The 27,149-nt window shown below is 49.0% G+C and overlaps 1 protein-coding gene across 8 annotated transcripts in view; it reads right to left on the bottom strand.

The window, feature by feature from the left end:
- The window catches only part of TACC2 (transforming acidic coiled-coil containing protein 2), a 212,722-nt gene extending 199,449 nt beyond the window's left edge, over positions 1 to 13,273 (bottom strand). For 7 of the 8 annotated variants that reach the window (XM_043597739.1, XM_043597742.1, XM_043597746.1 and 4 more), the window contains exons 1-2: positions 13,170 to 13,273; positions 12,199 to 12,299 (exon numbers count right to left, since the gene is read on the bottom strand). The gene's annotated coding sequence lies outside the window, so the exon portion shown is untranslated. The remainder of the gene's footprint in view (positions 1 to 12,198; positions 12,300 to 13,169) is intronic. The other variant, XM_043597741.1, reaches the window with a different exon arrangement.
- Between the last annotated feature and the right edge of the window lie 13,876 nt (positions 13,274 to 27,149).

Raw genomic sequence — 27,149 nt, 5'->3', positions numbered from 1 at the left:
CTGTGATCACACAAACGTGGAATCAGCGTTTCTGTGCCCATCGCGGCCACGGCCTTTCACGTAGAGGATTTTCCCCGTGATTACATTAGCTGGGCTCCTTTCAGAGAAGGCTTATCCAGACTAAAACTGGGCCCGTGGCCGGATTGGCTGCACCTAAGCGATCAGAACTGCCTTGCCCGGCAAGCAGGGAGCCACGGATCACTCGCTCGCCCTTTACGCAATGGAGCAGGGACAAACCTTTCACTGGAGAAGGGAGTAAAATGCTCAAAGGGCTTCCTGTTTATACCTGGAAATTTTCCATCCTAAATAATGTGGAAACACAGAGAAAACTTGTGGAAAACGATGACGCCACCAGTCTGGCACCTGTTTATAGTGTGTGGCGTGGAGAATGTACTTACCGAGGCGTGGCTTGAGTTTCAACAAGCGAAGTCATAAAAGGCCGCCGGCTTGGCCGGATCCCTGATAGGCAGACCTGCCCATCGGGGCGGAGGAGGCCCCCGGGCCCTTGGGTGGGACCAAGGGGCAGCCGCCCAGGGACCCTTTTGCCCAGCAGCCTCCCAGAGCTCCCAGGATTGGCCAGTTATGACCAGGCAGCCATTCTTTTGTATGAATGCAGCCGGTTTTGGTTTTGTTTTTTCTCGCCCGGAAGCCTTTCCTTCTGCAGAAGCCCCTTATCCCTGCCACAGGTGCGACCCCTCCCGGGAGACAAGTTGGCATTTCCTCAAAGGCTTCCCTGGGACCACGTGTCTTATTAAGCTCGGAAGGGTGTCGGGAGCTTCCCAGAGGGGAAAGTCGCATGTGGAGGGGATCTCTGTGCCCCCACTTCTGGTTCGAACAGAGCAGAAGTGTGTCTGTTTCAACAAATGAATGGATACTCAAATTGTGGTATGCCCATTCATCGGACTATTAATCAGCCATAAAAAGGAACGAAGTTCTGACTCAGGTAACAACTCGGATGAACCTCAGAAATTTACTAAGTGAAAAAAGTCAGACACAAAAGGTCCCACGTTGTGTGATCCCACTGATACGAAAAGTCTAGAACAGCCAAGTCCAGAGGGACAGAAACCAGACTGATGGTTCGCAAGGGCTGGGGGAAGGGTGAGTAACTCCTTGATGGGTTCAGGGTTTGATTTTGTTGTGATGAAAATATTTTGGAACCGGATAGTGGTGGTGGTTGCACAGCATTGTGAATGTGTTAAGTACAACAGTTCACTTGAAAATGGTTCGTTTTACCTTGTATAAATTTCAGCTCACGTTTTAAAAGCGTAGGTCTTTCACAGCTTGGGGTTCCGCATGAACTATTGTTTGAAAAAAGCGTTCCACCTGGAGGGAGGCGGCACTTGAAAACTGTCACTCTTACGTTGACAAACACCAGGTTTCTGTCCAGTTAAGGATCGGTGGGATGAGGAACAAGAATGTTTGCCTTCTTCTTCCTCATCCCCACTCAAATCACAGGAGAAGTTTTCTAGGGAGGAAAATCTTTTTAAGTGAGATGCCTTGGAGGAACCAATTAGAAAGGAAGAGAAGTCTCTTCAACAGGGGGGCAAACGCAGTGAAAGAGAAGGGGAAGATTGGGGGCACACTGCTGAGGAGAGGGGAGGAGGAGGGAGAGAGGATGGCCGACCAAAATAGCCGAGTCACTGAACCCGAGTTGAAGGTGAGGAATGTTCAGTATTCAATTTTCACTCGTGTACATTCAGCAGTGCAAATTGCTGAACCATCCATGAACCATGAACCATGCTTCCATGAACCTCTGTCAACTCTGGGGCTTCATGGGTGGCTGCTGATATCACTATTGCTGCCACCGTTGGTCCCTGGGCCACCGCCATCATGACTGCTGGATCCTGGGCAGAATCACTGATGCCCGTCCCACCACCACTTGCCCTGGCCGCCTCTGAGCTCCAGGGGCCGCCACCGTCAGTGGGAAAGAGAACCAATCAATACAACCAACACTTCAGCTTCCGCCCCAGAAGCTGGTGCTCTTATAATGTCTTATAAGCGTCTCTTATAATAAATTGCCCAGGCACAGAGGACGTGTTGAGATGTCAGGCACTATGGAATCCCAACTGTCCACATTCCTTAGCTGTGACTACCTCTCCCCAAGGCAGTACTCTAATGGGACCTCGATATCAGTCCCCTTGCCTTACCACTGTCTACATGTGTCCGTGGCTGACCAGCTTCCCTCTTTGTGCTTGTCTTCTTCCAACCCGGACACTAAGCAACCAACCAGATTTCCATTTCCTGCCACGCATGGCTAAACACAGGTGTGTGCACGTTCACTCATCAATCTCCAGGATAACCTCCCTTTGGAGTCACGGGGTTGGGATTATGAACCAGACCTTGCCGCCAGACTGTTGCACTGTGAACACTAGCTTCACCACTCACTTGATGTATAAACGCTAGTGAGTTAGTTAACTTCTATAACCTCAGTTTTGTCATCTCTAAAATGGGACTCCTAACAATACCTTCCTCACATGGCTGTGATAGTTAATTTCAGCAAAGCTCTTAGACTAGATTAAGCACGAAACTGCTGCCTATTACATTATTATTGGCAGTGGGTTTCTTTGGAGTCCCAGTAGGCAAATCCCTCAGTGGCACAAGGTTTGTATTGCCTTCTTCTTATCCCTTCAATAAAAATCAATAGATTTTTCTTCAATAGAAAAATGTTTTCAATAGAAATCGGGACATCTGCAATAAAAGCTCAGCTGAACTGACTTGTGCACTAGAAGAAACAAATGGTGGCAAATAATGTTTATCTATTTTTGAGAGAGAGAGACAGAGCGTGAGTGGGGGAGGGGCAGAGAGAGAGGGAGACACAGAATCGGAAGCAGGCTCCAGGCTCCGAGCCATCAGCCCAGAGCCTGACGCGGGGCTCGAACCCACAGACCACAGGATCATGACCTGAGCTGAAGTCAGACACTTAAACTGACTGAGCCACCCAGGCGCCCCTAAAATTCATTTTTAAAAGATAATTGTTTGGGAGGATTTTCGTTTTTCAGCTGGCATATTGGTGTCCCATCATCACAGCCGCAAAAGACCCTGAACATGATGGGACACTCTTTGAGTCATTCGTTCGTTTCTTCACGCGTTCTATAAATACGGAGCTTTTTTGTGTACCAAGCACTGGGTGTTCGAGTTCTCTTTGATACTTACAGTGGAGCTATGGGGTAGGTATTTTCTTTTCTTATGGATGAACACCCGAAACCCAGAGGGATCGAGTCACAGGGTCAAAGACCGGCAGAGAGCAAGAGGAAGGATGGATGGTCCCAGACCCTGCGTTCATGAAGGAAGTGATGCTACTACCTTGGAAGATTCTTCAATGCCGTTCAAAGGTAGTTGACGGCCTTTTTCTCTCGTGTCTTTTTCTGCTCATTTACCTTTGGTAGAGCATGGAGTTTTTAGCTGTTGGCAACTGGAGCCGGTTAGGAGGGTCCGGGCTGATTGGGCCACCCCCTCCCTGATCTGCGGACAGGGCCAGGTTTGGGAAGGTGATTTACTGCAGAGGCCGAGATAGCCTAGCAGGGCTGGGTAGGCGGAGCATTGCTGGGAGGAGCCAAGATCACCACCGGGGAAATGGAGCCTGGGGCCAAGTGTGGAGGAGGGGAGACGGAAACGTGAGAACCAGCACAGCAGCTGATGGGTGCAGAAGCAGCCTGTGGGCGGAGGCCGCAGCTCAGAACGAGATTGCGATGTCCAGGTCAGGCCGATGCCCCGTTTCATATGCTGCGTGCAGGGTGGGGAGGTGCAGGGAGCTGGGAAATCAGAGACAAGATCGTGCCAGCCTCAGTGACGACGCGGAGACTCAGAGAGGTTTTGCAACTAACCTCCACTGTCCTGTGAGAACAGCCTCTTGGAATCTGCTGATCCATCCCACCATCGTACCCAGTTTTCTATTCGGGGTTTTCTCTTCTCTTGTTTAAAAAAAAAAAAATTCTTGGGGCGCCTGGGTGGCGCAGTCGGTTAAGCGTCCGACTTCAGCCAGGTCACGATCTCACTGTTCGGGAGTTCGAGCCCCGCGTCGGGCTCTGGGCTGATGGCTCGGAGCCTGGAGCCTGTTTCCGATTCTGTGTCTCCCTCTCTCTCTGCCCCTCCCCCGTTCATGCTCTGTCTCTCTCTGTCCCAAAAATAAATAAACATTAAAAAAAAAAAATTCTTTTTTGTATGTGATAGAAATGTATCTGTTTTGGGGTGCCTGGGTGGCTCAGTCGGTTAAGCGTCCGACTTCGGCTCAGGTCATGATCTATCTCACAGTCCGTGAGTTCGAGCCCTGCGTCGGGCTCTGTGCTGACAGCTCAGAGCCTGGAGCCTGTTTCAGATTCTGTGTCTCCCTCTCTCTCTCTGCTCCTCCCCCGTTCATGCTCTGTCTCTCTCTGTCTCAAAAATAAATAAACCTTAAAAAAAAAAAAAGAAATGTATCTGTTTTAAAGGCTTAAGAAGTTTTGATTTTTCTTTTGCACTGAGCATGCTGGGTTGTGAGTGCTGGAAGGAACCTGGGGATCATCTTCAACACCCGCTTCGCAGATGGGGAAACTGAGGCTGGGAGGGTAGGAAAGGATCGGCCCTCGTCTCCCAGCAAGCAGGGGCTGGGACCAGATGTAGACAGGCATGCTTCTAGCAGGCAGAACCCCGCCCCCTCCCCAGCAGGCCTCTGCAGGCTCTGCAGTCACCTCCCGACCAGACCAGCAAGGTCAGATAGGACCCGCCTTCCCTGCCGTGGCATTGATTGCCCTCCGGCCACGTGGCATCCAGCCCGTTGGGTCCTGTGCCAGCTGGGGATGTGGGAGGCATCGACCGGAGCAGTCCGGGTTAGGCTTGCTTATTGAAGGTGAGCTCAGCTGCACCTGACCAGCAGCGACTTGGGCCGCTTGCCACACCCGGTGACCCCAGGCAGCTGCTTGTTCCCACAGATGGCCCCAGCAGGCGGGAGACCTCATCTTCCCCCCTCTCCCCCGGTGGCTGAGTTCAGTTGTTCTAACTCCCTCCTTTGCACAGCTGAGCGTGGCGCTACTTATAGCTCTGTTATCATGTTCCTGTTTGAATACAAACAAACCGCCGTAGCCTGGGAAGGGGATTTGTTGCGAGACCTCGCCGGCCAGCTTTCTGCTCCGGCAGGGACCTGGCCGCTCTGGTGGGGTTTGAGGGACGTGTGGCTCTTCCTTGCCGCTCTCCCCCAGCCTCCTGTGTTCTCCCTTGCCCATCTCTGAGGCCACCGAGAAATTTCGATGGGAAAAGGCAGCCTCGACGCACGCACGTGAGGACTGAGAGTTACTCAGACATCTCCTCTCACCCCCCCGGGGGACCAGAGGCCACGTCCCCAGCCCTGCTCCTGGGGAGAGGCTGGGCCAGTATTCAGCTGTTGCTTCTCAGCCTCAAACCTACTGTTTCCCGGTGCTGGGGACTCTGCAAAGCCACTTCTGCTTTGCCAGCTGCTCCTGGGAGGCCCTGCAGGAGGAGGCAGAGGCCAGAGGTGGAAGGAGGAAGAAGGGATCGTTCCGTCCCTGTCTGTTTCCCGGTCCTGGGAGCAGCACCCAGCCTGCAGCCTTCACCCCCGGGGGGCAGTCACCTGCTGTGTAGCACTGGGATCCTGTCTCCAGTTGTCCCGATGCCCACAGGGCTCGCCTCATGGCTGGGCCTCCCTCCACAGGGGTCCGGGGTTCCCTCCAAGCTTCGACTTTTTAATAATTCCAGCTTCTTTGTGCCCCATAAGCCCTAAGTGTGATATCTGCCTCCTGTAGCTACCGCCTTCTGTCGCAACTCTGAGTTTGCTTTTCTGCCTCGGCATTTACTTAGATAGCCATTCTTTGTGTCAGATTCTCTCTGATAGAATAACTGGGACATTTCTGTCTTCTGGCTTGACTGGCTGCTACGCTGGCAGACTTGGGATTCCAACCCAGACCTTCTTTCTCCTGGTTCAGGATTCCCTGCTCTGGAACCCGATAAACGTGTGTTCCACTCCATGAATGAACAAGGTGAGTTCCCCCCCATTCATCAGTTCTGACTTTAGTTAAGATGTGGTGAGGATTCCCCACCAGCTCTGGCAACCCACGATCACCAACAGGGGCAACGTGGCTGATCTTATGGACCGCCTTCTTAGACGGTCCTCAAGGGCCACCCTAAATTTAGCTTCCTCTGGAACCACACCGAATCTGCACACTTTCAGCTGCATGGCTGAGAAGTAGTTGCTGAGAACTAGCCAGCCCACAGATGGCCACAGCCCCGTGAAGGATCCCAGCCGAGAGAGACCAAGAGAAAAAACCCAGAGGAGCCGCCGAGCCCAGCCCAAACGCCAGTCCACGGGATCAGATCCTAAAGAGTTCGTGTTTTAAACCCCTAAATTTTGGGGTGATTTGTTCATGGCAATAGCTAACTGATAAGATCTCCCCCCAGAGGGCCCATTTAACTTGCCTTCACACCAGCCTACACCCAACTGTGACTAACCATCCTGAAGATCTGGGCACTGAAGCACAAAGGATGTCACGTGACAGACGACCGATAGATGGATCATATTCCTCTCCCATGGTAAGATGACAGTTTACAAGCATGGCCCCTTGACTAGTGGCCCCTAGGGTCATCGTGGCTGATGCCAGACTATCCCTGCACTCTGAGGATGAAGCTCTGAGTTTACATTATAAACAGTGCCTGGCCCCTTAGCCTAAAATGGAAACATGAGGCCATATATTGGTTTGCAGTAAGAGGTCTCTTTTCTTTCTCTTTTCTTCCTGCTAAAACAGATATTTGATGACACCTTTAAATATAAGGTTCCCCTTCTTCGCGATCTTTATATAGTCCTTAGCAGTCTGGGTGTTGGCAAAACCATATTGCTTAGAAAAGCAAGCTGTTGAAACCCACAAACGTTCAGACATCAGTCGAATCCCAAAGCTAAAGTGTGCTGTCATTTTTGGAAAGCAGATACAGTATGAACATAATTGAGAACTGCAGGCCCAGGGGAGGGTTGGGGGGTGGGGGGAGACGGGATGAGACACGACAGAAATCTTGAGTGTGGATGAGATATCAGTGCCAATTACGGCAGGGCCAAAATGTTATGCTGATGAGCTGTATGTTAGAGCTGAACTAAGAAGCTGAAGATATTTGCCTTCTGCAGGACGTAATAAGTCTTTGCAAATGCAATTACTAGGCCTTGGAGAGGGTTTCAGCTACCATCAGGGAATTTTATTATGTAAAATAGAGAATCACTTTTTAAGCCATTTGTCCTTCAGACAAGTTTATTGTAGACTTATCTTTAAAAATTTAAGGAGAGAATAACCACTATATAATTTAAAAATTCTTACAAACGAGGCTTTGTTAAGTCCCATTTGTTCCAACTATAGTTCTTTTCAGCAAGAACAAGAAGGACATCTTAAGCAAATTTTCCTGTGTGTGTGTGTGTTTTAAATTTTTTTTAATGTTTACTTACTTTTTGAGAGAGAGAGAGAGAGAGAGAGAGAGAGAGCGTGAGCGGGGGAGGGGCAGAGAGGGGGAAACACGGAATCCGAAGCAGGCTCCAGGCTCTGAGCTGTCAGCACAGAGAGCCTAATGTGGGGCCTGAACTCATGAACAGTGAGATCATAACCTCCGCTGAAGTCGGCCGCTTAACCGACTGAGCCACCCAAGCGCCCCCCTGTGTTCTTTTTTTAATTAACTTTTGAGGTAGCGACCTGTCTCTCCATGTTTCCTCCCCAAAAGATATGAAACCATGAGACAGAGAAAGTAAATGTGTGCAACAACCAGACCCTCAGGATAACTTGAAGGCAGGAAGAAAGCAGAGACAGTTAAACAGCACTCTTCAGAGTAAACTGAATAACAAGAGGAAAGTGAGACGACCCAGGAGCGTGACTTCTCGTGCGCCCATCCTCTGCCCTCCACGAATCTTTGTGGAAAGCGCAGGTAGACTGACTAATGTAGAAAAACGGGCTGGGGCACCTGGATGGCTCTGTCGGTTAAGCACCGACATTATTAGAAATAATTATCATTATTTCAGCTCAGGTCATGATCTCACTGTGAGTTCAGAACCCCAAGCTGGGCTCTGTGCTTACAGTGCAAAGCCTGCTTGGGATTCTCTCTCTCTCTCTCTCTCTCTCTCTCTCTGTCTCTCAATAAATAAGTTTAAAAAAAAAAGAAAAATGGAGAAGTTGGAAGGAAGCTAATGAATGAAGCCTTCGTTGATCTACAACTATTCTCGGAATGATTAAGTTTCCTCGTTGGACTTCAGATGTGGACCTCAGTCCAAGCGTTGCTTCCCAAGCCCCAGCTCAGCCCCTCTCTCTCACCCCTGTTGGTTTGGTTTCTAGGACTACATATAGTCTGAGCACTACCCGGCTTCCAGAACGTGGGCCTGAGGACGGATCTTGCCATGTATGAACACAGCTCCCAAAAGATAACTTCCTGAATTCCCTCCCAGGAGGATCTGCCCATCTGATAAGAAGGTCTGGTACTAATGACTGACCGCCCATGGGCACCGTTCCTTCTCCATCTGGTTGCTTCTCCAAGGTTGGCGTCTGTGATTAGGTCATTCCCTGCGCCCCCCCCCCCCCCCGCCCCCACCTGTTAACCAAGACAAGCCAACCTGAATCTTCTTGTTTGTGCTAAACGAGGGAGAGGTGTTGGCAAAAGCATCACCAGTCCCGGGGCGGGAAGACAGGCTGGCGCTAGGGGCGAGGGGAGCACGCCCACCAAAGGCCGGAGAGCACAACTGCCACCAGGTGATGTAGACAATAACATCACCAAATGTTCTCCAAAGAACTGGAACACACGAGAGGATGGCCTTGTGACTGATCAGGACTCGGGGCTTGGTCGTCTCATCTGTTTGCTATGAAATATGAGCCACAAAATGACTCCGTCAGATCCTAACTTGAGCCTCACTATCAACTTCTAGCAGAAGCATGGTCACCGGAGCTGTTTTCTGAACCACCAAGACTAAATACGAACGCACGGTTTGTGAGCCCCCGGAGTGACCAACAAAATTATGTCCCCTGAAAATGAGCAACCTTGGCCCCACTTAAAAGTGATCACTCCAGGGGCGCCTGGGTGGCTCAGTCGGTTAAGCGTCCGACTCTTGACTTCGGCTCAGACCATGATCTCAGGGTCCGTGGCTTCGAGCCCCATATCGGACTCTGGGGACAGCGCGCGGCCTGATTGGGATTCTCTCTCCCTCTCTCTCTCTCTCTCTGCCCCTCCCCTACTCTCTCTCTCTCAAAATAAATAAACTTAAAGAACAAAGATCACTCCAGCTGCACCCACATCCATACGCTTTACTGCCCCTTCACACATAATGAGCACAACCAGAGAGAAAGAATCTTCCATGGTCTAAGCCTTGCAACCCTGGATTTGATAAGCCTGAAAGGCAACTACTCTGAGGAGAAGCCATCCTTTGGTAGGGGCTGGGAATGTCTCTGGGGCCCCAGAAAACCGACCCACAAACCAGCTTTAGTCATTCCTGAACCGACGTGAGCAGCTCGACTACAGAAAGTTAGCTCCCTTTGCTAGAACAACATGGGCCCGTGTCGCTGGGTTTAATCTCTTTCTAGTTCTTCGGCACCAATTCTGGCACCGGGCTCTGCCGAGGCTGTTCCCTGACTTGCGTGTGGAGCAGAATTTCCCCTTTTTAGGTCACAAACTCAGAGCGCTCCCTCGTCCCAGCAACTCTCTGCCCCGGGTCAATTTTCAACACCCTCCTTGACGGCATTTATGAAACGCTGGCAAGGTGGCCGCTGGGTTGACCCGTTCCTGCTCTCCACATCATTTCACGGGACTGAAACACGCACACCAACCAGCCACAGCAGGCCAGGGGTATGGAAACACATCGACGTCCATCTCTTCTAAACACGGCTGAACTAAGGGCCGTAGGACCGAGGCTGTGGACCCTCCGGTGACTCTCAAAGCGTTCACACGAGCCCGCAAAGAGTTGTCTTCCTGTGTTCGTTCCTTGGGCAGGGATGGCTGCTTCCTTGTAGTCTTGCCACCCTGGAGCGTCCGACCCCCGCCCCACCTCCTGTGGGGGTTGGACCACCTCACCTCGGCTTCCACTCTCGGGAATTGGAGATTTGGAGCAAGGTTGAATCATCGTGAGTTTTGTTCTCTACTGGCCGATACCTCACAGTCTGGTGAATTGCACCTGTCCGGGCCCCCCAGTGTTATGCCTTACACCCCGCACACCCTGGCCCATTCAGCACACACTCTTGCGTGCAGCTGGCGGGTCTCATCCTTGCAATCTGCAATAACGTCCACTCCCATTGGGGCGCCTGGGGGGCTCAGTCGGCTGAGCCTCCGACATCGGCTCTGGTCATGATCTCGCAGTTCGCGAGTTCGAGCCCCGCGTCGGGCTCTGGGCTGACAGCTTGGAGCCTGGAGTCTGCTTCAGAGTCTGTGTCTCCCTCTCTCTCTGCCCTTCCCCTGCTCACGCTCTCTCTCTCTCTCTCTCTCAAAAATAAAATAAAAAATAAACATGAAAAAATTCTTAAAAATATCCACTCCCATAGAATCATACACGCGAGCGAGGAAATTTCAAAGGCCCGCCATTGGCCTTCGCTCTGAAAATGGCTCGTTTCTCATTCTCCCCCGTTCCCTACCCCCCACCAACCCACCTCCTAGACACTGCTGATGGCACGAGGGGTTGATTCTGGCTTAAGGTGGGCCAATCAGATTTTCTCTCTTGATATGTAATAGGGGCCCTGGAAGTCAATCAAGGGACGGGGGCTGCGTGAGTCACAAGGCAACGAGGAATGGAGGCTGGAATCCGTGCCAGAGAGACCCGGAGGCTGCGCTTGATGATGTGAGGGACGAGCAAGGTTAGGAGCCCAGCAGACACCAGCCCACCCTCAGACCAGAAGGACGTAGGTGCTGGCTGAGAAGCCGGGACACAAGGAGTTGCTACAGCCCACAGCTACGTCTTCTCAACCGATCCCCCAGCTCGTTTCCAGGGAGTTTCTGTTTCTGGCAACCAGTGTTCCCTGATTGACACCACACTCAGAAGTTGCCTGTGACCCCCCCTCCCTGCCCAGTCCCCATCCTGCTTCAGCATCTCCGCGGCATCTGACATTGTCACCCCCGCCTTCCCCCAGTGGGTCTGTCCATTTACACAGGTGCTCCAAAACCCGGCTCTCCTTGGCCTTCTCCAGTTTCTCTTCCCTGCTCTCAGGGAAGCCATTTAACAAGATCCAGGATTTGGGGCAGCCGGGTGGCTCAGTTGGTTAAGCATCCGACTCTTGGCTTCGGCTTAGACCATGATCTCACAGTTTGTGAGACTGAGCCCCACGCCGGGCTCTGCGTCAACAGTACAGAGCCTGCTTGGGATTCCCTCTCTCTCTCTCTGCCCCTCTTTCGCTCTCTCTCGCTCTTTGAAAATAATTAAATAAACATTAAGAAAAAAATAAGATCCACGATTTGGTCTTCCAGCCTGGTGTCCTCGAAGATTCCCCTGGTTTCCATAGCCTCCCCTTGCCGAGTCCAGGTGGAAGCCTCCAAATCCAGGCCACCGGCACTCACTTCCTCCCGCACCCACTGCGTTTTTAACTCTGGTGGCAGTTTCCTCTTAGATGACTCACTGTCACTTAACCTCTTGAAATGTAAATTTACATCTCTCTTGGTCGGGCCAAACTCTGTCTTGACTTTCCCATTTCCACCGACAGGACTACGCTCTTCCCGTCACGTTCCCCGGGACCCTCGTGGCAATTCTGCACCATGATTGCTGCTTGGGATCTGCCCCCCCTCCAGCCCAGATGCTGTGGTTGTGCGAGTGTAGCTTACAACTATATCCTCATTCCCAGCACCTGGTACACCGCGGTCACTTGCGTGTTTGCGGAAAGAGCCCAGGGGACGAATGCGTGATAGACTGTGTTTTAATTTTCCCTCAATTTCATTCCTCTTGTCTCTCCAATGCACATCCACCAAGAACTCTGGGTTCTTCCTTCCCAGTGTGTCATTCACGGTCCCCTTCCTCCCCATTCCCTTTGCCTCTGGGTCGGACCCTCATCACTACCCATTGGAGCTACTGCAGGAGCAAGCGGGTCTCCAGGTTGTGATGACAAAACTGACCCGTGGCATCCTAGGAAGATGGAGGCAGCAGGGATTTCAGCTCTTCCCAAATCTCCCCGTGCAAACAGAGCACCAAGCTAGGAAACCCCAAACCTAGGGACTTCGAAAACAAAACTGGAGCATAAGGCCTTTTCCTGAACATCAACCCCCAACGGCCACGAGACCCACCTGGTGTTGGTGTCCGTGCAGGAGGACGTGGAGGGAAGCAACGGGGCACGGCCAGCTGGACCCCAGAGCAGGACAATCCCGAAGTCGCCAACGGGCATTCACTGGGAAGGACAGTGTGCCGATTTGGAAGCAGCAGCTAAAACCGGAGGGGCTTTGCCCCCTCTACACACGCACATGAGGACAGTCCACACCAGTGCATACGCGGTGTGCGTGGGATAAGGGGTGGAAGTCTGTGCGTTCCTGTTTCATGGAACGTGCTATGAAATAGGACCCACATGCGCACGTACACGCTCACGCTCCACTGTGTTTTACTAAACTAGGATTTTCGAATAAGGCTTAGCATTCTGCATAACCTGAGTGTGGCCTGATGATCCAGGTATAACTGACACCAAGTCAGGCTCGGAAACACACAATTTTTGTTGAAATCACATGCAACTCCGAGTTGGCAGCCACAGCATCGAAACCGGCCTGAAAAGGTACTTGTGTGGGTCCAGAGAAACACTGGCAGACGTGACTGAGTCAACACCATCAGGAGTTTTAAAGTAACTTTTCCCCCCATAAAGTCGTGGTGTGTCGGAGCCTCAGGGGCCTCTTAAATCGTCATTCCACAGAACCGTAAATACTTGAAAATCCAATTTGCAAGGGGCAGAATCATAACAGAGGCCAGAAGAATGAAATTTCATCCAGCCAAACCCTTATTTTATGAACGAGGAGACCAAGGTCCAGATCAATGGGGACTTATCCTACCAAAAGGAAACAGTAATTTACGGGAAAGAAAAAATACAGTTCATGCAGCTTCGGGGACAAGGGGTGAAGGGCGTGGAAATAAGAAGCACAAATGTGCCTTTAGTTTCCCTTTATAAGGAAAGAAAAGAAAGAAATGCATTTATCCCTCTAATCTCAGTAGCCAAACCAGTTTAAAGCCACACGTCGTTCAAAGGAATAAAGCCGTCAGGCTGAGACTTACTTACCCAGTATCCTCTCAGCATGAGGAGCAGAGAGCAGGGAAAAGGCTCTCTCTTCCTGATGTCAGGACTTCTCAGCACTGCCCTCCGCCCGTGGTCTGTCTTCCCCCAGGATCACATGGAAGTGTTCTATAAATGTGCATTGGCTTAAGGTTGGGAACGCTGGCCTGGGAAGCCGCGGCGTGTAAGCAATCTGACCCAGGCCAGGCGGCAGCTTTCCAGAAGGCTCTGCAGCCCTGAGGGAGGATAACAGGGGCCAGGGCGGTTGCAGGTATCGAGAGTCTGCAACTCTGTTCTCCTCACTCTGAGTTTATTTGGGATCCGAATCCAGTCTCCACTGCCTTGGGTTGCAATTTAATTTACTTGGGGGCCGTTCTATATGTTGGCTAGGACCAGCCACTTTTCAAGACTCAGCAGCCTTAATAATAATAAAAACAAAACACACCAAAAAAAAACCCCTATAAAATGAGAAGTGCTTCCGGTTCAGCTCTCACAGACCTCATAAAATCAAGTTGTCCTTTTTGGAAATGTCACTGTGCTCCCTTGAGACAGGGAGAATGAACAATCGCTCTTAGGCCATTTCTAAATGGCAAAGCTACCTAAAATTCCGTCAGTATTTCGTGGGTCAAATGCACAACCATACAACGAAAACAAAACAACCATCAGAAAGAGTGTGGAGGTCTTTATGTACCGACCCTGAGAACTCCCCAAGATACGTGGGTAAGTGGGAGAAAAAAGTAAGGTATGGGACAGTGTGTGTAATATGCTATCATTTGTATAAAACAAGGTATACGTGTATGCATACATCCTATATTATATGTGGTATGTGAATTCTATGCTCTGAAAGAATCATACCACACGCTTATAATAAATAAATTAGTGACTCTAAAAATTCACACAAGCGACTAGTGAAGGGGGGAGCAGTTGCTGCCAGGAAGGGGCAGAAACCAGGGGACAGGGAAAGGGGGAAGATTGTCTCCTCACGTATCTCTTTTCCTATTCTAGGAATGTGACCTCATGTGTATAGTCGTTTGTCAAAGAAAATTTTTAAAGTAATCCATTTCCATTAGAAAATACTTAATTTTCAAAATTGCGATTCAGGGCACTGAATTCAATTAACCATAACGCGGGCACACACACACACACACACACACACACATTTTTTTTTTTTTTTTTTTACATATTTAACATCTTTGATTAGGTTGAAATTCCTTAAGAAGACAGAGTTTTGAAATAACAAAAATCCTGGCCTATGCAGGACCCATCTGTGAGTTCCGATCGAGGAGTCAGAGGGCTGGACGTCTGGCCCCGATGCATCTCCTCTGTAGCCATGACTTAGAGCAGATGCCCAGGTGCCTCATCGTGTGTAAAACAGCCCCACAGCCCCCGCTCTCCGTGGGCCCAGCGTGTCCTAAGCAAGACGATGTACATAAAAGCCTCTGAAAACAGAAAGCCTTTATTCAGGAACAGAGTCGTTCACGGTGATCACATCTTGTAAGATTTTTCTGAAGTTCTTGTGTAATTCAACGCTCAGATCGTGGAAGGCAAATTCCCCCTGAGAATAAGCATCAAGGAAAAGGGGATACTTCCAGAGGGCCTGTATCTACCGTCACTCCTTAGGGCCGGCTTTTATTATCTTACCCTGTGCAGGGCGCCTTCTTGTAGGTGACCTCCTGGCATGTCCCGGGGCGGGGGGGGGGGGGGGGGGTGCTGTGTTCAGGGCTTTCTTCTACGTCTACCTTCTGTTCCCACTTTATTAAACCAGGAGCATTTTTTAGTCCTTGCCTGAGTACCAACGCAGAACGCCTGGTTGAAAATGCTTTGAGATGTAAAAAAGTTGTTTTTTTTTTTAAATTTTTTTTTTATTACACTGAAATCACTAGTCAAAGTCCCGGTGCCTAGGAACAGGGTGGAGGGTGGTTCCCACAATCCCAGGACAAACCGCAGACAACTGCTCGCCGGCTGACGTGGCGCCACCGTGTGGCGACATTGCCAGTGCAGCTTCTATCGTCCGTTTGACCCGTCAGCTTTGAAAGGCTTCTCCACCAAGACACTAATTCATTAACAAAAAGCAAATAATGGTTTGAATTTGGCGAGATTTGAAATCTTTTCAAATTTGCTCATAAAGCGAGGTCTCATCAATATTTTTTTTAATTTTCATTCATTTTTGAGAGAGAGAGAGAGACAGACAGACCAAGTGCGAGCCGGGGAGGAGCAGAGAGGGAGAAGGAGACACCGAATCCCAAGCAGGCTCCGGGCTCTGAGCTGTCAGCGTAGAGCCAGATGCGGGGCTCGAACCCATAAACCTCGAGATCATGACCAGAGCCAAAGTTGGAGGCTTAACCTACTGAGCCATCCAAGCGCCCCTCATTAATATTTTTACTGCTACATTCCTATCTTGCCCCATTCAAATTCAAATAAATGCAGCCCTACCAAAAATGAGTGGCAGATGGCAGAGAAGACGAGAAGAACAAAACATTTTGCAGGCAATGCTTAGAGCTGCTGGTTCTTTTAAAATTCCGAGGGGAAAATAATTCAAAGTTATGTTATGACAGTAAACAGGTGGATTTATGAAAATAAGAAGATAATGTTTACGGCCCATTATCTCCCTACGCAGTGAAAAAGAAATTCTCATTAATGAAGCAGACAGAGTTCCTCTCCTTCAAGAATTCATTGAAGTGATAGCAAAGGAATGTTTTTTTGTTGGGACCCTAATGAAGCGAACTGGGACAGAACATCAGTCAAGAGACTGCTCCATGCTTGTGGACATCGGGAAGAGGACTGAGGTCTGGTAATGGAGGTTATCAGGCCACCGCCTAGAGTTGGGGTAAGAGAGAGTGGTGGGGCTTCGACCCGAACAAGACCCAGTCTGCACTGTAGACCCAGGAGAGGCTCTGAAACACCAGGAACAATGGAGGGAAAGGAACTGGGGCTCAAAATTTGAAAATTAAAAGTTGGTATAAGCAGAGCCTGGGTTTTCACTGTGTTCTATCCCCCTGATGCCCGTCGACCAGACGAAAGCAAAATCAAACAAAACCCAAACCTCCCACATAGTCTGAAATAAAAAATTCAATAGCAGGTCGAAGGCAGACAAACAAACAAACAAAAAAACATGTCCCGAAATAGAATGAAAGAAAGACTTAAAATAGGAAAAAAATATGACAGGCTTAGAGAATCAATCCACGAGTTCCCGCATCTCATTAACGGAGATGCAGACATGAAACAAAAAAGTAGAAAGGAGAAATTATCAAGGAATGAATGTAAGACTATTTCCCACAGTTGAAGCAGGTGAATCTCCAGATAGAAAGGGCCCAGTAGGTGCCTGGCACAGTATCTTACAAATCCCTCATGGGTCTGCGTGTTTCTTGGGCTCTGCTAAGTGGTTCTTATGTTGAGGGAGGGCTCTCACGAAACTGTCGTCAGACGAGAGCTAGAACTAGAGCCATCTGAAGGCTCAGGGGGTTGGACGCCCAAAAGACTCACTCACATGGCTGGCAGGTGACACAAGCTTTGGCTGCTAGCTCGCCCGTGACCTACACATGGCCTCTCCATGTGTCTTGGGCTTCCTCATAGTACAGAGGATAGGTTCCAAGAGTAAATGTTCCGCTAAACAGAATGTGGAAGCTGCCAATCTCTTAAGGCTTGGATCCAGAAACTGGCACTGTGTCACTCCTGTATCCTATTGGTCAGATGGTCGTGGGGCCCACATTAAAGGGGAGAAAGACATAAATCCCCTCTGTCAGTGGGAGGAGCTTCAAAGAATTCATGGCCATCTCCAATCCACCACCAGTCTTAAGTATTTCTAGAAACAGATCACAGGTCACTTATCAATAATGAGAATCAGAACCAAACTCATTTTTCCAGAACTGTCTCCCTTGGACACCACACTCCAGCTACCCATGCTGAAGTTTCCTGAAGTTTCCAATATGCCACACTCCTTGAATCCTCACAGACTTCTCTTTGCCGTTGCCTCTGACCAGAATACAATTTCCCTGTATCTTCATGTGACTCAGTCCTTCTCACGATTCAAGTCTCATCTCAAATGTCACCTCAGAGAAGATGTCCTTGCCCAGCATATCTAAAATAAGTCACGATCAGCATTTACACCCTTAGCCTTGGCTACATCCTTCATAGCACTAATCGTTACCAAAATGTTATTTTTGGTCTTGCTTTTGTTTACTATCTATCTCCTCTCTAAGAGCAGGGAGTTTGTCTCATTCTGCATGGTATCTCCAGCACGAAGACCAGTACCTGGAATGGGTGTTGAGTGGTTCAGAATCCGTTTCAAGCAGACAAAGAAACAATGTCTCTAAATTCCTGATGAAAAATATATATATTTTTTCCATTCAAAATTCTATACCCAGCCAAACTATGAAGCAAATGGAAGGGTGGAATGAGACATTTTTCAGATTCAAAAAACTTGCCTCAGTAAAACCAGGGCATAAACTAAGAAAGGTGTTTTTTTTTTCCTAATGTTTATGTACTTTCGAGAGAGAGACAGAACACGCACAAGCAGGGGAGGGGCAGAGAGAGGGGGACAGAGGCTCTGAAGTGGGCTCCATGCTGACAGAAGCGAGCCTGATGTGGGGTTGGAACTCACGAACCATGAGCTCATGACCTGAGCTGAAGTCAGATGCTCAACCGCCCCGAGCCACCCAGGCGCCCCAAAACTAAGAAGGGTTTTAAACACAGAATGTAGCAGAAGAAAGCAGGAGAGGGAAGACCCACGGGGACAAATGTCCAGCAAGACTGGGCTTACAGCTCATCCAAATCAAGGGTGTAGACGGGGTCCTGGGACAGAGATCTCCAGAAAAAATAGATAGTGGACTGGGTGAAGAGGTTAGAAACAATGGAGAGTATATTTCTTCAAAGATGCACTCAAAGCAACTAGAAATGACAGAGGGAAACGAAAGTTTAAGAAAGAAAATGTAATCAGTAATCCTCTTGACCTCTAGCTCTGCAAGAAATGCTATTCACAGAAATCCAATAATAAAACCATGCTCGTTGATTTTCAGATTTGAGAATCGACCTATAGACAAAGCACAAAGTGCCTACAGGTCATTACAGAACAGCCTGGATGATTTTGTGGCTGACCTTGTGCTGTGCTGTCCAGATGCCCCTCTAGGGGGAAAAAGAAAAAAGAACTTCCTTATTACCCCAGCTGCTGGAAGTGCTGTGGTCTTTTTGTGGACGGTCTCAGCCGAAGAGAGATGCGTGAAGGGCAATTCGGCCTCCCCTTCTGCCCAATCCTGCTTCCTTCCCTTCCATGACTGCACCCCTAACAAAATTCCTGCGGGCCAATGGGTGTCACAGAGAGTGACAGCTGGTGCCAGAAGCAGGGTGGTCCAAGAAAATGGACAGCAGGATAGGATTTGGGAGTGGTTTCACCTGCTACCTGACTGGCAAGGAGGACACCGTCACTGATGCCCGGTGGCACACCAGTTGTCCCTGGTACAATGTGGCAGTACGATTGTTAAAATTGTTGCTGGCGGTGAGCTCAGATGGTACCTCAATGAAAGAGATGTATTCGCTGCTGCGATGTATCAAGTGTTAGTGACACGAAAGGAGTAGTGGCCATAAGGCCATTGCCAAGATGACCGCTTTGGGACAAGAGAGCATATCGGTGAGAGGGATTCATCAGCAACGATAGCTAATGTGAAGGCTGGAGGCCCAAGCATGCAGCCAGTGCAGGTGAAGGTTGGTTACAACCAGAAGGACGAGGCAAATAAGTAAATATGCTTACTGATGACAATGGTGACCAAGGTTTCCCACGGTTGAGAAGGGATTTGTAATATGGAAAGAGAAGGCTAGGAAAAAAAACCCTAGAGGTGCTGTACTGGAATTAGAGGTTGGTGTAAACGTGTGGGTTTTTTTCCCCTCCTTTCTTTTTTTAAATTTTTTTTTTCAACGTTTATTTATTTTTGGGACAGAGAGAGACAGAGCATGAACGGGGGAGGGGCAGAGAGAGAGGGAGACACAGAATCGGAAACTGGCTCCAGGCTCTGAGCCATCAGCCCAGAGCCTGATGCGGGGCTCGAACTCCCGGACCGCGAGATCGTGACCTGGCTGAAGTCGGACGCTTAACCGACTGCGCCACCCAGGTGCCCCCCCTCCTTTCTTATTTGAATACGTTTTAAATTTATCTATGTATCTATCTAGAGATAAAGATAAAAGATAAATAGGATGTGTTTATCATGTGTGAGTAGGTAAATACGAACATATATTTTCCAGCTCTGTTTCTTTGTTGTTGTTGTTTTTCCAGAGGTCACCTTCACGTTCAATGACCAGAACAGATTTCATGGAGAAGGTGCTTTTGTTTTTTTTCAATATTTATTTTTGAGAGGCAGAGAGAGACAGAGTGCAAGCAGAGGAGGGGCAGAGAGAGAGGGAGACACAGAATCTGAAGCAGGCTCCAGGCTCTGAGCTGACAGTGGGGCTTGAACTCGTGAATTGCGAGATCATGACCCGAACTGAAATCGGACGCTTAACTGACTGAGCCACCCAGGTGCCCCCATCTCTATTTCTTGAGGGGGTCTACAAGCCATGATATCCCGGCATACAAAAGTAGGAGATAGTGCCATAGTCCTGGGTTATCCCCCCACAAAATATTTATTAGCTACAAAGGGAGAAAGGATTCCTTTATGGTGAAGAAACCTGCCAGACACTGGCATGACCAGGTGATCAAGATTCACATCACCAGTGGGGCAGGTAGACCTCAGGTGCCCCTGGGGTGAAGCACCGAGAACATCACTCCGTTCTGGTGCTATGCCTGCCAAGGATACGCGGCCTGGGTCTGGACATGAGGAAACATTGAGAAGACCCAAGTTGAACAGAATCTACAGAAGGGAGATTCTTTACAGCTGTCAAGAGTGAAAGTAACAAGAGACCAAGGAGCTGCTCCTGCAGGAGATGAAAAAGAGAGACATCGTGTGATCCTGGATGACATCTTGGACCAGAAATGTCAGAACCCCGTTGGGACAAAAGGAGAAGTCGGAATGGGGTGTAATGACGGGATGCCAGAGTTGCAAAGTGTTGATTTCCTGATAGGGGTGGTTGTGTTGTGGTTACGCAGGGAAGAGTCCAGTGTGGCGGGGTCACACTGAGGAAAGAGGGGCATCAAGTCTACAACTTGACCCCAAATAAAGAATAGTAACAGTGAGTATCCACATGGGGCGGGGGGGGGGGCATAAATACAACTAACGACTGGGGATACGGGAGATCTTTGTATTCTTTTTTAAAAATATTTTTAAATGTTTATTTTTGAGAGAGAGACGGAGCGCAAGTAGGGGAGGGGCAGAGAGTGAGGGAGACACAGAAACTGGAGCAGGCTCCAGGCTCTGAGCTGTCAGCACGGAGCCTGGCGCGGGGCTCGAACTCATGAACCGTAAGATCGTGACCTGAGCTGAAGTCGGACGTTTAATCGACTAAGCCACCCAGGCGCCCCAAGGTCTTTCTTGTTGCAACTTCTATAAATTTCAATTTTCAAAATAAATTATTGTTTTAAATGGTGATATCTGTGCTCTCAGACCACCTGACCAAATTTTACTAACCCCCCTAAAGGCTAATGGCTTCGCTGGGCCTCTTCTGAGACCCCCACCACCCTGCCCCGCTACAGCCCTCAACTCTGCTGAAAGCACTCTAGGCTGGACAACAGTAACTCCTCTTGGATGAACCAGGGAGTGTGGCACCAGAATATTCACATGACTGGGGTACCTGGGGGGCTCAGTCGGAGGGTCCGACCTTAGCTCAGGTCATGATCTCACGGTTCATGAGATTGTACCCTGTGTTGGGCTCTGTGCTGACAGTGTGGAGCCTGCTTGGGATTCTCTCTCTCCCTCTCCTTCTGCCCCTCCCCTGATCATGCTCTCTCTGTCTCTCTGTCTCTCTAAGTAAATAAACTTAAAAAAAATAAGAACATTCGAATGACTGAAGAATGCCAAGGTATCATAAATGACAGCAAAAAGGTGAAAGCCATCCAAATGTCCACCAGTGGATAAACTGTAGCATATCCATACAGGGAATATTATTCAGATGATGTTACAAAGTGGATACACCTTGAAAACATGATGCTAAATGAAAGAAGCCAACACAAAAGACAACATGTTGATGATTCAACTTACACGAAACATCCAGAATAGACAAGTCTGTGCATACAGAGACTAGGCTAGTGTTTGCTAGGGGCTGCGAGAGCACCGGGGGAATGGGGAATAACTCCGAACGGATATGGGTATGGGTTGGTCCTCCCCCCACCCCCGAGGTGATGAAAATGTTCTAGAGTTCATTCTGGTGATGGTTGTGCAACTCTTGTGAATATAAGAAAAACCATTGGATCGTATACCTTAAAAGTGTGAATCTTACAGTAGGTGAATTATATCTCAATGACAAAAAGTATCTCACCCTGGCCTTCAGAGGTGAGTAAACATGTTTAAATTGTTCTGCCTGTCCATTCATCTGGTGGGTCTAAGTACGATCCCTGAACAGCAGCACGGGCATCGCCTGGGAATTAGAAGTGGACAATCAGAGGCCCCCTCCCAAAACCTACTGTATCAGATTCTGTATTTTTAAGATTAATTTTATTTATTCATTTATTTACAAGAGAGCGAGAGTGTGGGTGGGGGAGGGACAGAGGGAGACAGAATCTTAGGCAGGCTCTACGCTCATCACAGAGCCTGATGAGGGGCCGGATCCCACGACCCTGGGATCGTGACCTGAGCCAAAGTCAAGAGTCGGACGCTCAACCGACTCAGCCACCCAGGTGCCCCCAGAATCTGTGTTTTTAATAACCATCCCCTGTGATTCAAATGCACACTAACATTTGGAAAGCACTGGTCTAAAGCATTATTGAGGCCATGGACTCGACTTTTGGGATGACAAATACATAGCAGGCGTGGTCACATTTTAGACACCATTTCAATGACATGACATGACATTTAAAAAATGTTTTGGGGGCGCCTGGGTGGCGCAGTTGGTTAAGCGTCCGACTTCAGCCAGGTCACGATCTCGAGGTCCGTGAGTTCGAGCCCCGTGTCAGGCTCTGGGCTGATGGCTCAGAGCCTAGAGACTGTTTCCGATTCTGTGTCTCCCTCTCTCTCTGCCCTTCCCCCGTTCATGCTCTGTCTCTCTCTGTCGCAAAAATAAATAAACGTTGAAAAAAAAAAATTAAAAAAAAAAATGTTTTGAGGGGCGCCTGGGTGGCTCAGTCGGTTGGGCGGCTGACTACGGCCCAGGTCATGATCTCACGGTCTGTGGGTTTGAGCCACACGTCAGGCTCTGTCCTGGGCGCTCAGAGCCTGGAGCCTGCTTCAGATTCTGTGTCTCCCTCTCTCTCTGCCCCTCCCCTGCTTGCTTTCTGTCTGTCTCTCTTTCTCAAAAATAATAAGCAATAAAAAAAAAAATAAAAAAAATAAATAAAGAAAAAATAAATAAAAAATGTTTTGAATTTACTGGCCCTTTTGATTTCTTTATTTACAGATCCTCTTCAACATTAACAAAACGAAAGAAAAGCAAACGGAGGCGGCGCGTCCTGGAAGATGGCATGAGACACTGCGCTTAAGCGTGTTCCCAAATGTCCCCAGGCTAATACCAGCTGTTCGTTTTGCCAGCTGGAAATCTCTCCAGGAGCAGAAGTCTCACCGATCCGCTGCTGGTTACTAAGATGGCTGTAGTTCTGTTCCATAAAAATAGGGAGGCGGCCGTGGTGCGAAGGCTAATGATCCTTTTTTGACCATTTAGACCCTTCGGCCTCGAGAGCCTGGGAAATATTTATTTGCATGTTTTGATTGAGAATTTGCACTCACTGTTTCAGTGTAGAAATTAAAAATGAACATTTATTACATTTCTCTCCCAAAATGATACAATTAACACCTCACTGAAACAGCACAGATTTAATAATCTCTCGCTGTCTCTGCGCCCCAGTCCCACCCCAGGTGACCAGCATGCACGGTGCGTATGCCTTTCTCTGGCTTCATGCTGTATATCTGACGACAAACAGCCCCTCTGCTCTCTGGCCAAACCGCACGGCAGGTGATTCCTCTCCTGTCCACGTCCAGGTGAGACGGGCTCGGGGTTGTACATACGCTTCCCTCTCATACTTGGGGTGCTTTGGGCACCCCGGCCTGGAGGTCTTGACAGTGAAGGCAGGCATGTCCCAGTCCTGGGCTTTGTTTTCTCTCAGAAGCTTTTGGATCAGTGTCTAGACTTAGGGCAGACGCTTGGGAAAAGAGAAGTCTCTAGATCTGGAAAGTTCTACACTCACGTCCCCCCTGCCCCCCCAATTCACATGGCGGACTCCCGTTCTTAACTGAAATGTCAGCTTTTCGGCGGGGGCTTCCCAGACCACCCCAGCTAAAGTTACCCACCCACACTGCTCACCACCTGGTAGGTAACTCCTTCCCACAATATGCTGCCTTTGAATTTCCTCATATTGTCACCATCTGAAATTATTTATCTATTCCCTGTTTGTTGTCTTTCTCCCTGATAAGACCGCCAGCTGGCATCCGCCTGTGACAGCAGCGATCTTGTCTGTCTTGCTCACAGAGCCTGGCGTCTCATGGGCCCTTGATAGCCTTAAGCCGAACAATGTGTGTAGCAGGGCTGTGGATGCTCAGGCCCTATGCCCCCGCCGCCTGCCGAGGGCACCTGCAACCACGGTGGACAGTTTTCCACGTGTCAAGGGCTCCCATGAGTCCTGGGCTCGCCTTTGCGTTCCTGTAAACACTTCCTTTATTTTCCACGAGCCCAGGAGTGTCATACAAATTATGGCATATACAGGATTGAGTTGTGTTATAGCAGGAGACTCTTCGGAGAGTCTACCCTGACACATTTCTGATTATTTCCCACCTTGGAACAAAGCAGTTCCTAAACACTAAGCGACGGCCCCGGCTGCCTCCTGCTCTGCTCTCCTCCCCGCCTGCGCCCCGACTTCCATCCTGGGCTCCTTCTCACCTCAGCTTAACGGCCTTGACTCTGCTATCCAGGTCAGATTCTTGCCTAGCTCCAAATCCTTTCCTTCCAAGTGTCTAACACAGCAGGTAATATACATTCATCTTTGTTTCGCTTTTTTGATGTCTGTCTCTCTCCAAAATCCATAAGCTCCATGCGTGCAGGGCCTTGCTCGCAGTCTTTAATATTGCATCTCGAGCGTCCAGCCTGTGGCTTAGCACATAGTGGCCCCTCAATAAACATGCATTAATAAATGAAGCACCCAGAAAAGGGGGCAGGGTTTCATCACAGACTCACGCAATCGCCAGCATAGCAGGGGCTACTGGAGAACGAGGGCGTTGAGTTTTTACTAACTACTGCCTTCTCTTGGCAGCCTGGCCGACGAGGAGCGCCAGGATCCCCCGAGAGATATACTGAATACCAAATCACACCAAGCGACATGTTTATGACACTAGCCGCTATACATGCATCGTGGATGATCTAACTCGGCGCTGGCTGGACATACACAGACCCCACATCCAGCATTCTTAGCACCAAATCAGCTCTGACCAGAAGGATCCCCCAGTGGCTGGCTGTCTTTCTCAGTGCCGGAACTATTAGAAACTTTGTTTCCCACCCGAGAGCGTACACGTTTTCCCATTTGATTTGCGGGAGAGCTGGTACCCAGCCACAGCCTGATGGACACCCTATGCACCGAGGGATTCAGTCCCTCCACCTCTGCCCCACCCGAAACTCTCCTGCCTCTCTCCTCTCTGCCCGGTGTTCATGAAGGCCTGCTTGCCAGATGTCCCCCTCTGGGTTACTCCTTGCCAGTTCTTCATTGTCATGTCATGTTAATCGGGAGGGTGATCCAGAGGCTCAACTCCCAGGAAAGGAGGAGGGAGTACACTCAGTCACCTCTTCCCCCGCTCTCTGGTCTCTGCTCCATCATCTCTTTCTGACTCATAATGTTCATTTGTTAATCTGTCCCCACGTGGCCCCAAGATCGCTGCCTCACTTTGAGCAGCACATGTGGACAGAACGACGTTTGACTAAAGAGGAACATTTCCTCTCAGTGTCTATTTTTATTGTGGAGAAAACATTTCTGAGTAGACCTTCCATAGACTTCTCCTTAGTCCCATTGGTCAAGAATGACCATATTCCACGCCCTAGGTCCAAGGAGGGGAGGAAAGGTGAATATCTGGGGGTTTTTTGTTTGTTTTGTTTTGTTTTTGGCTTCTATATTGGAAAGTGGGCTTTGACAGTAAAGAAGAAGGGATGGGGAAACAGAGAAAGAGAAGACACGTCTCCCAGCCTCCCTGCAGTTGGGTTGAGGCCATGTGACCAGATGTGAGCAGCAGTGACATGTGCCCATTTGGGTTGAGGCAATTAAGCCAACACACGAATTCTGGACTGCCTACTTCTAGTTTTCCAGTGTCACAAGGAACATTGTAACAATTTTGGCGAAGGTCCTGTACTGGAGTTTCTATTATACCTAGCTGAAGAAACCCTGATAAACCTTTTACCCATCATGTGGGTTATTCTCCATTTGTCCCCACCCTTCCCTCAAATTAACCTCCACCTTTCTTGGGGCTCGGTCAGTTAAGCGTCTGACTCTTGATTTTGGCTCACGTCATGATCTCACGGTTCGTGAGTTCGAGCCCCACGTCAGGCTTTATGCTGACGGCGTGGAGCCTGCTTAGGATTCTCTATCTCTCCTCCTCTCTCTGCCCCTCTCCTGCTTGTGATCTCTCTCAAAATAAATAAATACACTTTAAAAAATTATGATAATTTTTATCACAGGTGCTCATCCTAGGTACCGGTATTAGTTTCTTCTTACTGCTTTAACAAATGACCATTAACCTGGTCTCCAATTTATCTTTTTTTTTTTCCTTTGGTTGCTCGTGCTTTTGGGGTATATCTAAGAAACCATCACCTAATCCAAGGCCACAGAGATTTGTGTGTGTTTTCTTCTAAGATTTTTATCCTGTTAGCTCTTACATTTATTTAGATCAGATCCATTTTGAGTTAATTTTTATATATAGCACGAGGGAGAGGTCCAACTTCATTCTTTTGCATGTTGATATCCTATTGTCCTAGCACAATTTGTAGCAAGGACTGCTCTTTCCCCCTTGAATTGTCTTGGCACCTTTGTAAAAAATCAATTGACCGTGGATGAAAAGGTTTATTTCCGGAGTTTTGATTTTATCCCATCGATCAATCTGTCTATCCTTACGCCAACACCACACAGTCTTAATTGCTACAGCTCTGTAGTAAGCCTTGGAATGGAGGAATGCAAGTCCTGCCAACTCTGTTCTTCTTTTTCAAGATCATTTTGGCTTCTGGATCCCTTGTATTTCCATATGAATTTTAGGATCAGTTTCATGTCTGTCTCCTCGTGAGACCATGGAAGGCAAAGACAAGTCTCTGAGCCATCCTCGTGATCTACTGTGTTTGTAGGGTGTCTGGCTCATTAGAACACACCAAAACCTCATGGAACTGAATGAAATGCTCCAGGTATTTGTATCCGGAGCTCGGAATGAATTTCCACCTAGAAGAATGCTAACTACTTGTTTCGGTCCCAACGCGCTGAGCTGCAAGTGATAACCGCAAAACAATTAGCACAGGATATTTACAGCTCACTTAACAAGCAGTCTGGAGACAGTTGCAGTTACTCAGCAACTCAGCTATGTCCGTCCTTCTCCGTCCCTTAGCATCCTGGTCTTTTCCTCATGCTTGTCACTTCGTCATAGATGGCTGCTGTCGTGTCGGGTACCAGTTTATCACATCAGCATCTTAAAGAAGGAGTGAGGGTGGGGATAAAGCCTCTCTTTTCTGGAGGCTTTGTGTTTCACGCAGATGGGACGCCCCCTCCCATATCACTGACCAGAACTGGATTACATGCCCGTCCCTAGTCCAGTCATTGAGGAAGGAGGATAAGATTGCCACGACTCATTTAGGCCAATTATAATGCATCCAATGAAGCAGGCACCAGCTTTTTACCTTTTCTGAAACCCAGGTAAGTAGGGCTGTGGTGCTGTACCGGCTGTGGAGCAGCTGCAAACA

This window comes from Prionailurus bengalensis, chromosome D2 (genome assembly GCF_016509475.1).
Source record: "Prionailurus bengalensis isolate Pbe53 chromosome D2, Fcat_Pben_1.1_paternal_pri, whole genome shotgun sequence".
NCBI lineage: Eukaryota > Metazoa > Chordata > Mammalia > Carnivora > Felidae > Prionailurus > Prionailurus bengalensis.
The sequence above is the reverse complement of the archived record's forward strand: the minus strand, read 5'-3'. Positions and strand labels throughout refer to the sequence as shown.